General features: G+C 38.6%; 2 pseudogenes; one reads left to right on the plus strand and one right to left on the minus strand.

Annotated features, from left to right (window-relative positions):
* Positions 1-6,140: 6,140 nt before the first annotated feature.
* Positions 6,141-7,311, plus strand: LOC123602427 (annotated as a pseudogene).
* A 3,610-nt stretch (positions 7,312-10,921) lies between these two features.
* LOC123600410 lies at positions 10,922-11,865 on the minus strand (annotated as a pseudogene).
* Positions 11,866-16,059: the final 4,194 nt, after the last annotated feature.

Genomic DNA, 16,059 nt, shown 5'->3' on the forward strand with positions numbered 1-16,059 from the left:
ACTGACTTAAAATTTTTTGAAAACAGCCATTGAACTTTCAAATTAATCTATCATGCACAGATATAAGCATAGTACTTTATTAATAATAGCTAATTTAATACATGCTTACTGAATTAACAACTTTTACATAACTTTGCAAATATTTTTCTTACATATTTTGGCCATTTTCATTTTGGCAAGTGCTGTGGAATGTACTGGTGTTGAAACAGTGAAAAATGAAGACATAATTTCTATTTTTAAGGAGTAATAATCTGACTAAACATATATAAATTCAAGTAATGTTTAAAACAGTTGTTTCTTTTGAACGAGACTGGATAAAACATTGAAGCAGATACTAAGAGGAATTATTGATGGTGATCTCTCTGTTTGCCAGGAAGAACCTTAACTAAAGGGGATATCAACAACTCAGGAAACTCTTAGTCTGAAGAGGAAAATATAGCACCTAGAAATTTACTGTTTAACAGAGGAGATATAATACACATTCAATTACTTCTAAGGAGTATACTTGAGGAGTATACTTCTAAGTATAAACATAACAGATTCAAATTGCATGGATTCTCAGGAAAAGTTTTAAAAATGGAGAACTTTGAAGGTAGAGAACCATATATATTTTTTCTTTGAGTATAGTTGACACACAATGTTACATTAGTTTCAGATGTACAATTTAGTGATTTCACAAGTTTATATACACTGTGCTATGTTCACCATAAGTATAGCTATTTGTCCCCTTACATTGCTATTACAGTATCGCTGACTGTATTCTGTATGCTGTGCCTTTTATTCCCGTGACTTACTCATTCCACAACTGGAGTCCCGTGTCTCCCACTCCCCTTCACCCATCTTAAAAGTGTACCAAATTTACCCAATTTATGTTGTAGGAAGATACATTTATCTGCTGTGTGTGGGGGTAGAGGTAGAGACAGGAGTGAGCTGGTGCATATATGGCAGGTGTTTTGTTTGGGAATTTTTACTCACAGACTCACATTTAGCAAGGTCAAGGCACTATAATACCAGCCCATGCATGGAAATGACAAAACTAAATGTAGTGAGATAGAAAGGGAAGAGAGTCGTGAGGTGGAATGAACCCTTGGGAAACTTGGTACTCGGGGGCTGCAGAAAAGTCCACTAGGGTTTTCTGATTAGGAGATTTCATGAAGCCTGAGTCATGGCTCCTTATATGTGCTACCTGTACCTGAGGAGAAAACCTCCACTGCTCCTCAAATCCCTTTCTGGCAAAGAGGACAGGAAAGAAGACAGCTCCATACTTTGTAAGTAACACTGTGCGCTTAGGGAAAACATCAAGCTTCACACCCACCGGTTTCCTTTAGAATGAGGAAGAGTTAATTAACTGCAAAAAGCCCTCATGAGTGTCTCAGGAAAACTGTGGAAGGGTTTTTCCTGAAATCAGTATTTGGGTACATCATATCCTGGCCAATGGGGTTCAGTTGATCTGTGGCCCATTTGTCTTGACTCTTGGAGCAAGTTGTTAGCAGGTCCTTGAATTGTGAGTTTTTTGGTTAGTTGAGTACGTTTCAAAATCATTGCCTAAGGGCAGCGGGCAATGCTGGAACCACCTACCACCAGCATCAACCTCATTCTCATTTACCATTGTTAAGTGCTTCCCCAGTACTCATTAGCAGATTAAATGCTTCACAAATGCTATCTCAGTGATCCTTACAATGAATGCTATTGGTAAACTTAATTTTACGGAAGTAAAACCTAATATAAAGTGCTTATTTGGAGAACCTCAGCTAGTTGGTGGCAGAGCCAACACTTGAAACTAGGTTTGCCTGACCGTACAACCATGTTAGTGACTCTCTGGCATCAGAGGAGAGAGCTAACTCAAGGTAGTCCTGCATGGGAGCTGTTGCATGTTCTTACTATGGGCCTGGAATATTGTTTTCACAGAAAAGAAAATCACTATTGAGAAGTGGAGGGGGGCACATAAAAGTTTACCTTAAAATGCCAGCACAAACCTTTCATTAAAAAAAGCCTCAACATGTGCGCGCGCGCACACACACACACACACACACACACACACACACACACACGCTTCCTTTTGTGGGAATGACAGAGTTCACAGAGATGCTTCCAGTAGTCACATCTGTAATTTGAAGCCAAATAGCATAAATTAAATACCACAAGGCTGTAATGTGTTAAGATCCTGATATATTTCCAGAATTCCTTGTCAGTATACAACCCTTGGATTTAATTTTTATCAAAAAATATCTATTGACTTCCCACACTGCACAGTACAGTTCATGGTACAGGGAATATAATGGTCTACCTGCCCATAGCTGATTTCGGTTAGAGAGGCATATTTTCAAGTAATTTATGATCATGCAATGGAATTAACACTATTCTAGTTGAATAAATAAATAAAAATATGACTCCAGAGGAAGAAGTAATTCCTTGTGACTTGACATGGAGAAGGTGATTCCATAAAATGCTTCCTAAAGAAAATAATGAATCTAAGAATGAATCTAATGAATCAAAGAATTTAGGCTTATTCAAAGAAGAATGGGAAGTACATGACTTAAACAAAGCACAGCACTGTGAGAGAACTTACTATATTTGGTAATTTGGTGAAGTAGGAAAGGCCCAGGTTGATCATATCAAAAGGTTCCTGGGGGGAGGGAAGAGGTTGGGTATCAGGAAAAGTAGATTTTTGTTAGATTGGGAAGATCCTTGATGGCTATAATAAGATAGGAAAGAGTTTCAACCTCGTGCTGAAGACAAGGAAGAGTTCTGTATGAAGAGTGACAAGAAGCTGTATTTTTGAGAGATCATGCTGGCATCAATATGGAAAAAGTTTGTAAACACTTGAAACTCAAGGCAGGGAAATTACTTATGAGAATATAGCTGTAGTTCCTGCAAAAACTAATGAGACTACTATGTAAAATAGAGATGATAGAAGTGGAGGATAAGGATGGTCAATCAAAGGACATTTTAGAAACCAAACCTATAAAAGTTTATAGATTGGTTGGCCTGGACAGTTTTGGCAGGCAGCATTCTAAAAAGGTGCTCATGATTCCTGTCCCCTATGAGTATAGTCCACTATGAAACCCACCCCCTGAGTGTGCGCGGTTCTATGGATGTGATGGAATATGTCACGTTGTACGTATGGCAAAGAGAGTTTGCAGATGTCAGCGAGGTTGGTGATGGCTTGACTTTGAGTTTTCCAAAAGGGAGATTATGCTGGGTGGGCCTGCCCTAATCATGTGAGCCTTTAAAAGAGACAGGAGCCAGCAGAGAGACTCCTCTACTGGGTTGGAAGATGTAGCCTGTTGGGAGAGGTCCAGATGACTGGGCAGAGGGTAGAGGGTAGTCTCTAGGAGCTGGGAGCAACCTCCAGTCAATGGCCAGTCAGAAAGTGGAGACATCAATTCCATACCACAAAGAACGCCAACAACCTGGATCCGTCTGGAACGGACCCTGACCTCAAGATGAGGACACAGTCCTGGCTGAAACCCTGATTTTAGCCTTGTAAGACCCTGAGCAGAGATCCTGATGCTTCTGCTTCTGCTTAGGACTTGCTGAAATGTGAGTCAATGAATTTCTTGTTTTGAACCATGAATTTGTGCTAGTTTTTCATGCAGCAATAGACCACTAATCCAACAGATATGCTTCAGTACAAAAAGAAGCAAATTTCAAGAATAGGTGTGAACTATTTAAGAGGGAGATGAGGAAAGACAAATATTCGATAAGTTGTTAGTGAAGGGAAGGAGATACATGCGACAGGAAGGAGGCAGAGTTATGTTTAGGTTGGGAAAGAAGTTGAAACATTTATAGACGGTGGTAATGGTACAAATGAAAGTGTCCAAATTTTAATAAAAATAAAGAAGGAAAATTGGTGGGGCTATTTCACAGTGCAGAAAGACATCTACGTATTCTTTATGTTTTCAGTGTTTAGAAAACATCCAAATTCCTTACCCTTTGACGGTGATAAAATAATTCCATACTGGACTCCTGCTACCTTTAAACACTTTTAGCACCTTATATCTCATGTCTTAGTGACATTTGTAAATTATCTAATACAACATACCTTGGACATGCTTAGAGTATCTTCATGGTGATTTTTACCTAGCATCCCCTGCACAAGTGTTCTTTATATTCTCAAAGTAGCCTCTCTTGATCCTTCCCCCATAAGACTTTCTAATACATTCAACCAGTGTGTTTTAAACACAAACCCATTATTTTATATATCACACTGCATTTTATTTGTCCGTTTACATGTTTGTTTTCATAAGTATCTTATCCTTTCCTAAATATCCTTGAGGGCTGGTACCATGTTTAATTTGGTTCTGTATCCATCTAGTGGATTACAGCCTGCACTCAGTTCATTCTTTCTTTCTCTCTTTCTTTCTTTCGAGAGAGTGAGCACAGGAGCAATAGAGGGAGAGAGAGAAAATCTTACACAGGCTCCATGCTGGGCTCATGACCCTGAGATCATGACCTGAACCAAAATCAAGAGTCGGTCACTTAACACACTGAGCCACCCAGGGACCCCACATGCACTCAGTAATTTAATGTTAAACTATACTAATATCCAGAATTCATTTAGGGGCTTACATGGTAGGGTTGTCTTTGGAAGTGAGCAATAGTTTTTCTTCTGAATCAGGAAAGAATGTAGAAGAAAAATCATAGCTGTGGAGGAAGAAGGGACCACATAAAGAAGATATTAAGCAGTAGGCATTGCCCAAGTCAGACTTAGATAATATTTTCACCTTTTGTCTCAGCTAAGAAGACAAGACCTGTGAATAAGTGGGAGGGGTATGCAAATAGATGTGGGAAAGGAAGGAAAAGAAATGATTATATAATATTTTAAGTTTAATTAAAAAAATATAACAGCTAATATTTGTTGAACTTTTACATCACAGTGAAGTACCCTCCTTAGTTTTTCATATATATTAATTAATTTAATCCTGGTAATAATTCTATGGAGTATGCATATCATTATTAGTTTAGGGATGGAAAGTTCAGGCACACATATTTAATATCTTATCGTGTGGGTATCTTAGCCAATAAATATATCAGTCAATGCTTGAATGCATCAAAAAATAGAATATGCAGCCCAAAAAATTGATTTGGGATGCCAAATAAAAATTTGTAACATCAAAATGTCCACAGTACTTACTTTGAGACCCTCTATATTCAAACAGTTCTGTTTGTAATTGTCTTGATGGCTTACACTAGGTATGTAGTACAAAAGTTAATTAGGTACAGTTCAAGTTATGGTATTGCAAAGAAACTGTAGTTCATACAGAATATTTTCACAACTACTAACAGATAGTAGGGGCTCAAAAAACGTAGGCTATTTTTTTTAAGTTTTTTTTAGGGTTTATTTATTTTTGAGACAAAGACAGAACATGAATGGGGGAGGGTCAGAGAGAGGGAGACACAGAATCCGAAGCGGGCTCTAGGCTCTGAACTGTCAGCACAGAGCCCGACACAGGGCTTGAATTCATGGACCGTGAGATCATGACCTGAGCCGAAGTCGGCCGCTTAACTGACAGAGCCACCCAGGCACCCCAAAAAAATGTTGGCTATTTTTATGTTTGGAGATATTCAACTTGATTGAAAGAAAGTATCCAGGAGATGAGAGCATTCCTTTTTTTGGCCCCCAGAAGCCAACTTACTTTATTTATTATATCAGAATCCCTGTATATACTGTTTGTTGTTTATCTAAGATTTCATACAACACAACATATACATTTCAAAAAATATTTCTTTTTTTAATGTATATTTTTTAGAGAGATTGAGTGTGAGTGGGGGAGGGGCAGAGAGAGGGAGACACAATCTGAAGCAGGCTCCAGGCTCTGAGCTGTCAGCACAGAGCCTGACATGTGATTGAACTCACGGACCGTGAGATCATGACCTGAGCTGACCTCGGCCACTTAACCAAATGACCCACCCAGGCACCTCTCAAAAAATATTTCTTGACTGCCTACCACATAAAGCAAGTGATGGGTGCAATCCACTTAAAAGGCACTGAATTTAAATAAGATGGATCATTGCTGGATTTGTTTATATACAAATTCTATATCCTCACATAATTGTTCATTTCCTGTTTTCTGCTTCTCTATTAGATGTGGCCTTAGTTTTCTTTATTTTTTAACCAATCTTCATAAGCTCTTTCTATAATATAGATACTATCTCTTATAAATGTTTACCTGGTGAAATAATTAATTTCAGGTTGAATTCATTATAAAGAAATGCAATTGATCATTGCAAGCTATTCATGATAAGATTCTGCAGTTTGAGTTCAACATGTCAACTTTCCAGAATACCACAGCTATGTCCATCATTTTCCTACTAACTGATGTTTCTGTGTTGGAAGTCTTCCACACCTGGATCTCCATTCGCTTCTGCTTTCTCTACATAACCACCCTCTCGGGAAACAGCCTGATTCTCTTTGCCATTGTCACTCAGCCCAGCCTCCATGAACCCGTGTATTATTTCCTCTCCATGCTGCCCACCACTGACCTCGGCCTGTCCATATCTACCCTGGTCACCATGTTGGGTATATTCTGGTTTGATGCCAGGGAGATCAGCTTTAATGCCTGCCTGTCACAGATGTTCTTCATTCAACTTTACATTGTCATGGAGTCTTCAGTGCTGTTGGCCATGGCCTTCGATCGTTTTGTGGCCATCTCTAATCCTCTTAGATATGCTTCTATCTTAACTGAGCTTAAAATAGCACAGATTGGAATAGCAATCATCACCAGGGGGCACTAATCCAGACTCCTATGGTGTTGCTTCTTAAACGATTGCCCTTTTGCCACAGCCATGTGCTCCACCACTCCTACTGCTTCTACCCTGATGTGATGAAGCTCTCGTGCACAGACACCAGGATCAATAGCGCAGTGGGGTTCACAGCCCTGATCACCACTGCTGGGGTAGACTCGGTCTTCATTATTTTTTCTAACTTGTTAATCGTTAAGACTGTCTTCAGCATTGCATCTTTGAAAGAGAGGAAGAAAGCCTTCAGCACATGTATCTCCCATATTGGGGCTGTTGCTGTATTCTATATTCCATTGATTAGTCTGTCCTTTGTTCACAGATTTGGGAAATGGGCCCCACCTTATGTACATATCCTGGTTGCCAATACCTACCTGTTAATCCCCCTGTGCTGAACCCCATCATCTACAGTGTGAAGACCAAACAGATACGCAGAGCTGTGCTGAAAGTTCTCCATCCCAGTGCAACAAAAGAATAGATGGGTTTTTCAATGTTTTCTATTCTTTGTTATTGTATAGATGAGTAAAATGCCACTGATAGAAGTTAAAATGCTGAGACTCGTGCTTGGGATAACAACATCCCAAAAGATCACTTTAGTTTTAAATAAGAAGACCATGGGCTAAGAGAGAAATTTAGGCTAAAATTGTCTACCTATTATTTCCTCAGCCACAATGATATTAAAATTTGTTCATTTAAGATGAAAGATGTTCAATTACTGAGATAACCAGAATGACCCAGTTTGGATTTCAAATGTGGAGTTGTTTTTTTTGTTTGCTTTAAAGAAGAAGGTGGGAGGGGCTCCTGGGTGGCTCAGTCGGTTAAGTGTCTGACTTCAGCTCAGGTCGTGATCTCGCGGTCCGTGAGTTTGAGCCCCACGTCGGGCTCTGTGCTGACAGCTCAGAGCCTGGAGCCTGTTTCAGATTCTGTGTCTCCATCTCTGTGACCCTCCCCCGCTCATGCTCTGTCTCTCTCTGTCTCAAAAATAAATAAACATTAAAAAAAATAAAAAAAATAGGTGGGAATAAAAAGTGTGTTAACAATAGCTTGTTACTGAATTTTATTATCTAAATCTGGCACATAAAACTGGCATTGCCCATGGTTATGGAATCATTCCAAATATTTTACTTTTTCTCTGCCTCTGACTTCCATAACCTTTAATATAATAGCTAGTATTATCATCAATACATGTTTTATTGCTTCGTCAGTAACCTGAACTTTTTGGTCAGATATTCTTACTTTCCCCTAGATCTTCAGGAAATATTTATAGCACAAACATCCTATGAAAAATAACTCTTCTTACTTCAACTTCAGTCTGTATGGTTTTTGCAGAAGTACTAATGTCATGCTTAATGCTTAATAAATCTGTTTTTGTTTTTGGCAAATATAATCTCAAGAGTACCAGGAACCAGATGCAGAGATATTTTAATCTGTTTGGATTTGTGATGCTATGTTTGGGCTTTCTCTTCAAGAAGATTAAAGTGGGTATGTTAATCATGTTCTGGATAGGAAGACAGAAGTTGTACCAGTGGTTAACACTGGGAGTATTTAATCCAAGATAAACAAGTATAGGTGGACTGAAGGCACAAAGGGAATACAGAAATAATAGAGATAGTAACTGCAGGGTATCACTTCCACCTTTATGTCTGTGAGAACAAAGATAGGAGTTTGAAGTATTGAAAACTTAGAAGCATGGTGAAGGTCTTCCCCGAACTGACACTCAGACCCCTTATGAAAAGGTGCTGTCCTGTTGATTGTAGTACCTCAGGAGCCAAGAGAACAGACCACATAGATCCAAGACTCACACCCCTGTGAAGAGGCACTTCGTAGCTGTAGCTGATGCTTCAGGAGCACAGAGGAGGGCCCCTCATGGACCTGAGACTCAGACCCCTGAGACACACCCCACTGATGTCTGGTTCTGTTTCTTCTGAAGAAGCGTGATGAGATTTTGCTGGGAGTATTGGGAAGAAATAAAACTAGAAGGAAGAACCAGTGATATTGGCGTTGTTGTGTGGCATTGACAGGAATCACAAGCAAACATGCTGGGATACTCATCCTTTTAGTAGCTTCCAGTTTCCTTCTATCATAGAGCTAGGGAAAGAGTGATTGAGGCCCCAGTATTCTCTGGCTGCCATGCCTGGGATAGAGCTTCTGCAGTATGACTATGGCTGAGTGCATGAAGACAGCCACTGACCTCTTGACTGCATTCACCTGGAATTTAGCTTCCACAGTTGGAGCTGAGGTGAAAAGAATGAGGAATATGGTGGTCTGCCCTTTCCAGGAGATATCGTAGCCTTAGACTGACAACTGGTGAAGATGGGGGTGGGGCTGGGGCTGGGGAAGGAAGCCCTATGTCCTTAGCTACACGGAGTGGAGCTATCAATATGCTGTACTGTGGGGGAAGGGAGGGGCAAATGCTGGCTCCTATTCAAGGGCCACAGACTCCCACTGTTCTTACAGTAATTTAATAGATTTTCTTGAACAGTTCTTCTGCTGTATGCACTTAGGGCAATTTTCAGAGAATTTAAATGTTTACACCCATGTCTATATATAATTTTCACGATTTACAGTTGTTTCCCTGGGGAAACTATCCACAGATTTCCTCATGTTACCATTCTTCCCTTTTTTTTTTTTTTTTTTTTTTGTAATAGGCTTCCTGCCCAGTGTGCAGCCCAGTGCTGGGCTTGATCTTTCTGCTATTCTGAAAATTGATCTTTCTAGTTCTTTAGTTTATAGTTTTTTAAAAAATGTTTGTTTGTTTATGTATTTATTTATTGAGAGAAAACATGAGTTGGGGGGGGGCAGAGAGAAAGGGAGAGAGAGAGAGACCCAAGCAGGCTCCAAGCTCTGTGTGGAACCCCACAGGGGGCTCGATCCCACCACTGTGAGATCATGACTTGAGCCAAAGTCAAGAGTCAGAGGCTTAACTGACTGAGCCACCCAGGTACCCCTTGACTTTACAGTTTGAAGAGCACATTTTGATGGTATCTTGATCTTCCCAGCTTGGAAAATAGCAACAACATTGCTAAGAATATATTATTCTTACACATTCCATTAATCATTTTGCTTACATATTGTCACATATCACATAGTACATCAGATTTTGATTGGTTGCTTTATATCTACATATTTCACTAATTATGATAATATCTTGTTGTTTGTCTCTGCCACCCTATCATATTGTGCAGTGTCTGGCAATAGGAGACACCCAGTAAATGAAAGAATGAATCAATGGTGGTTAAATTATATATAAGAATAATAGATAGGGGTGCATGGGTGGCTCAGTCAGTTAAGCGTTGGACTCTTGATTTCAGCTGAGGTCATGATCTCATGGTTTGTGAGATCAAGCCCCGTGTTGGGCTCTGTGCTGATGGTGTGGAGCCTGCTTGAAATTCTCTCTCTCTCTCTCTCTCTCTCTCTGCCCCTCCCCTGCTCGTACTCTCTCTCTCTCACAAAATAAATAGATAAACATTTTTTAAAAATATAAAAAAAGGATAATAGCAGGGTTTAATTGAAGATTAAGCAAAACTTTTTATTATGTACACTTTAAAAAAACAAAATGAGACAGAAAGATATGTTACAGTTTTAAGTATAATTTTGGAGGCAAATAATGGGCAAAGCATTCATGTTACCTATTTTCATTCATGCTTTCAGAAATTTATATTAATATATATAATACCCAGGTGCACCTGGATGGCTCAGTCGGTTGAGCATCTGACTCTTCATTTTGGCTCAGGTCATGATCTCATGGTTCATGAGTTTGAGCCCCATATCAGGCTCGGTGCTGACAGTGTGGAGCGTGCTTGGGATTCTCTCTCTCTCTCTCTCTCTCTCTCTCTCTCTCTCTGTCTCTCTCTCCCTCTCCCTCCCCCCCGCCTCAGAATAAATAAACATATACATATATATATCCCATAATATTAGGATATTATTGGGATATTATATTATATTATATCCATAATATTAAGATATTTTATTGCTTATTTTTAAAGAGTAGATTAGTAATAGTTCTATTGAAGATAAAAAATAAATTTCTGTCAAATTGCATCTCCTACCCATCCTACCCAACTTTCTAGTTTTTTTGGTTTCAGGTCACTAATGAAAGCATACTGATTAAACACTAGGTCTTGGAAATGATAGCTAAGGAGTAGATTTTATTAAAAAGATATTAGAGTCAAACCTCAAATCACTTGGGAAAGAGGACTTTTTTAATGGCCCTACGGATCTGCTTGGTTTTTACACTGTAAATAATAGGATTCATCATTGGTGGAAGAAGCAAACACACATTAACCATAAGAATGTGTAACATAAGGAGGCGCCTTTTTCCCAAACCTATGGACAAAGCACAAGCTAATGAGAGGAATGTAGAAGATGGCCACAGAACCTATGTGGGAAATACAAGTGCTAAAGTCTTTATGCCAGTCCTCTAGGGAAGCAATGCTTAGGATAGTCTTAATAATCAGAATATAGGAGAGAAAAATAAAGGTGGAGTCCACTCCCACAGTAACTACAAGGGCAGTAAGTCCGAAAACACTGTTGATCTTATTGTCAGAACATGAAGCCAGATTATATCAGGATGGAAACAATAAGAATGAGGAAGCACATGGCTTTGGCAGAAGGATAAACGTTTAAGAAGTGGGACCAGAGGCACTAGGATCACTGTTACCCTGACAAGGACGGCAAACCATACTTTGACAATTCTGGAATCAGTTAAGATGGCAGCATAGCTCAGTGGGTTACAAATGGCAATGAAGTGGTCAAAGGCCATTGCCAGGAGCACTGAGGACTCCATGACAGTAAAGAGTTGAATGAAGAGTGTCTGGGCAACACAGGCATGGAAACTGATTTGTCTTGCACTGAACCAGAATATACCCAACATAGTGACCAACGTTGAAATATACAAGCCCAAGTCAGTGGTTGAGAGCATAGAGAGGAAATAGTACATAGGTGCATGGAGACTTGACCTGGTGATGGTGAAAAACAGGATTAAAGCATTCCCAGAGAGGGAAGTCATGTACAGATAGCAGAAGAGGATGAAGGTCCAGGTGTGGGTAGCTTCAAGACCTGGAGATGTTTTCCCGTCAGGAAAAAGAATAGAGAAGTTGAAGTGATGTTAGGAAAGGATGACATCATTACTATGGAAGAATAATTCTTTTGAAATAAAATACCCTAGAAGGAGAAATGAAAACACCATTCAGCAATTTAATTGTGATTTCTATTAACTGTAGTTAGAGAAATCAAATTGCAGATTACTCCTAGGACTTCATCCTCTCCTTTTTGCTTCTCAGTTATTTCTTTTCTTTTTGCTTTATTGAGCTTCCCCTCCATGATTCATATTTCCTAATTCACAAAAGAGAATAACAATTTTTTTTTTATCTCAGCAGTACTTTTTCTTGTCTTCCTCTTTAACTCTAAACATTTTCTTTCCCCCTTCTCTGTACTTCCTGCATAGAGAATTGTAGCAAGATAATCTGAAAATGTCAAGAATTTAATGGATTTCTCAAAGTAATATTAGTTTTTAAAAGTAAGATTTATTACTTAATAAAATGTACATATCTTTGAGTGTTTTTATTTTAGTGCATTATCATGGAATTTGTCATACACTTTAAAGACATAGAGTCTTTTCAGGAAATAATTTTATACGTCAAAATAACCTATTCATTATTTCTTCATCAATGGATCTTATCCCTGGCTTGTTAAGGTTGCTTCTACTCTGAGGTTAGATTTCTAATATTGATTTTTTATTTTCTTATCTGTTATTACTGTAGTGTTGACACATAATTGTTAAAGAAAATTTTCTGTAGCATCATTGTCAGCAGTTAGTCTCTTTCAAAGACAAACTGTATTCAATTTCAAAGCTAAGAGTGAACTGCATGTACAGAGGCCAGCTTAGTGTTGTTGCGATCATTGCCATCTGTTACTTACATATAGCCTCAGAAGAGTATATTTACAGAGGGTGTCTTCATGAAAGCAAACACACATTTGAGCTTTCAGCTCCACCAATAGGTAGCATCTGAAATGAGACTTACTATTTTGTAGATGAGGTCCTGGGTAAGTTTTCTTCTCCTTCCTTTCTTCTTTCCTGTATTGACTTAACTCTTGTGATCTAGTCCCCTTAATGTACTGGAAAGTCTTGCTAAGAGCTTCACTAAGCCAATATGGTGGTGCTCTGAATACCCTAAATTTTCTTCTCTTTGGCTTCTCAGAAACTGGTGACTTTCCTCTTAGTCCTAGTCATTGGCTGGAATCCCGTTGGTCCTTCATGAACATTTGGAACCATGAAGTCTCCAACTACCTGATTTGGAGAATATACTCCTACAGCTGTGTTATACCTACACAATTTTACCTCCTTAGTTATTGAAACATTCTGGCTCCAAATCTTAGTTTGTGACACCTCTTGTTAATACCTGTTGTATTTCTTGGTCAGTGGATCTTATCCCTGGCTATTTATTTTTAAATAAATAAATTTTAAATAAATAAATCTCTGGCTACTCATTTTTAAATCTCTAGCTACTATTGCTATCTAGTCTCAACTTTTATTCCTGCTCTCACAAGTTACTGAGATTCCAACACATATTACATCTGAGGCTGCTCAGTTTGGGTTAATTCACAAAATAGGCACATGTCTTTGGTTTTGTCATTTAAGGTTCATATTAAGGTTAATGGAATTAGATAATCTCCATTATTTTTTTTAATGTTTTTAATGTTTATTTTTGAGAGAGAGAGAGAAAGAGAGAGAGAGAGAGAGAGAGAGAGAGAGAGAGAGAGAATGAGCGGGGGAGGGGCAGAGAGAGAGGGAGACACAGAATCCAAAGCAGGCTCCAGGCTCTGAGCTGTCAGCACAGAGCCTGACGCGGGGCTCCAACTCACGAACTGTGAGATCATGACCTGAGCCGAAGTCGGATGCCCAACCGACTGAGCCACCCGGGCGCCCCTATTGTTTTCTTATTCCATGAAATTGCTGCTTAAAAAAAAAATCACAGAAATAAGCTTGCGGGCATTACTTAATATCCTAAATATTTGAGAGATTATGGAAAGGGCCCTATGCAGAAATTTTAAGTATGTAATATAGGCATTATGGAATAGTTACTATCCTGATTATAAGATGATTCATGTTTCATAATAATTTGACCCAAAAGTGTATTAAGTGAAATGAAATAAATTTCTCAGTTCTCTGGCATCATTAAAAAAAAAATCCTTTAATCAGATAATTTATGACAAACATTTTAAAGGTTATATTTAAAGGTCTATATAGAAGATAGAGAAATTACTAGAAAAACAATCTCCTGGAACGCCTGGGTGGCTCAATTGGTTAAACGTCCGACTCTTGCTCTCTGCTCAGGTCATGATCTCATGGTTCATGGGTTCAAGGCCCCTGTCGGGCTCCACACTGACAATAGAGCTTGCTTGGAATTCTCTTTCTCTTTCTCTTTCTCTTTCTCTTTCTCTTTCTCTTTCTCTTTCTCTCTCTCTCTCTCTCTAAATAAATAAATAAGCCTAAAAAGAGAAAAAAGAAAAAAGATTCCCTGATGGCTGGAATCATCAATACAAGTTTTGGCAGATTTAATTTAAATAAAATAAATACTCAAGAAGGTTAATATTTCCATTGTCAGGAAAGTAGCAGCAGTAGGGTTCAAGAAGACATATTATTTTTGTTTTCAAAGTCTCTTCTAAGAAGAGACTTATAAATGAAATGCCTTCATTTATAACATTTTAGAGTAATGTAGAATCCTAGAATTATTGAATTGGAATGTACCTTAGAGATATTTTAATTTCTGTCATATAATGACATTAATTTTATCACATGTTCTTCTACTTGCCTAAAAGCAACTGCTTAATTTTATTAGTCTTATTCCTGTTAAGATGAATTGAAGAGATGGTTGTTTAAAAAAAAGAATAGTCAGAAATTATAAAGTTTAGAATCAGCCAGGAGAAGAGAAACCTAAGAGCAAACACATGGTTGTGTTCAAATGGTTGAAATGTTATTATATTTGAGAACTACATTTGATCTGTGTGCCATACAGAAGATACACTTATATCTTCTGAAAACTAGAGGGAATTTATAAGATTCTCCTTTAAGAAGTACTTTAATGCATGGAATGATCCAGAAACAGTGCAGGAATGAGATTCCAGTACTACTTGTCAAAACAGTCACTTTACTAAGCAAAAATACTGAAAATTCATTCAGTCATTCAGTAAAAAATATATTTCCCATGTACCTTGGATGAGAAACAGGAAATTAAATGCTAAGTGTAATGATGTCTCTGATCCTGAAAACACTTAGTCGACAAGGGAACACAGACAAGTAACATGGAATTAGAGTGTAAAGAGTAAATCTAGAATGCTATGAGAGCACATAAAGACAACAAACTCATTGTGAGGAATAAGGAATTGTTTCCAGTAAATAATGATGTCTAGATTGAGATCTGAATTCTAAGTAGAGGTATCAAGAAATGGATTCAGGTGTGTGTGTGGTGTGTGATGGTTGATTTTATGTGTCAACTTGACTGGGCCACCCCATATATCTGATTAAACGTTATTTCTGGGTATGTCTGTGAAAGGATTAATGTTTGAGTCAGTCAGTAGATTGAATATAGCAGATTACCCTTCCCACTGTGGGTGGGCCTCATTCAGTTAGTTGAAGGCCTGAATAGAATGAAAAAGCAGAGGAAGGAGGAGTTCTTTCTCTCTGCCTGACTGCCGAGCTGGGACATGGGTCTTCTGCCCTTGGGCTGGGATTTACACCATCGGTGCTTCTAGTTTTCAGGAGCCTTCAGACTTGGATTGGTACTACACCATTGGCTTTCCAGGATCTCCAGCTTACAAATGGCAGACTATGGGATTTCTTAGCCTCCATAATTGTGTGAACCAATTCTTCATAATAAATCCCTACCTACCTACCTACCTACCTACCTACCTACCTACCTACCATCTCCTATTAGTTCTGTTTCTCTGGAGTATGAAAGAGGAGGGAAATTATAATGGAAGAAAAATTCTGGAATCATAGGACTTAGAATATTTTTTTCAAGTTTTCATTAAAAATTTTTTTAATGTTTATTTATTTTTGAGAGAGAGCACGAGAGAGCAAGCATGAGCAGGGCAGAGCATGAGAGAGGCAGAGAATGAGACAGAGACAGAATCTGAAGAAGGCTCCAGTCTCTGAGCTGTCAGCACAGAGCCCGATGTGAGGCTTGAACTCACAGACTGCGAGATCATGAACCTGAGCCTAATGGGATGCTTAACCGACTGAGCCACTCAGGCACCCCTCAAGTTTTTGTTTAAATTCCAGTTAGTAAACATACAGTGTACTATTAGTTTCAGGTG

The sequence above is a fragment of the Leopardus geoffroyi genome, chromosome D1, assembly GCF_018350155.1.
Source record: "Leopardus geoffroyi isolate Oge1 chromosome D1, O.geoffroyi_Oge1_pat1.0, whole genome shotgun sequence".
Taxonomy (NCBI): domain Eukaryota; kingdom Metazoa; phylum Chordata; class Mammalia; order Carnivora; family Felidae; genus Leopardus; species Leopardus geoffroyi.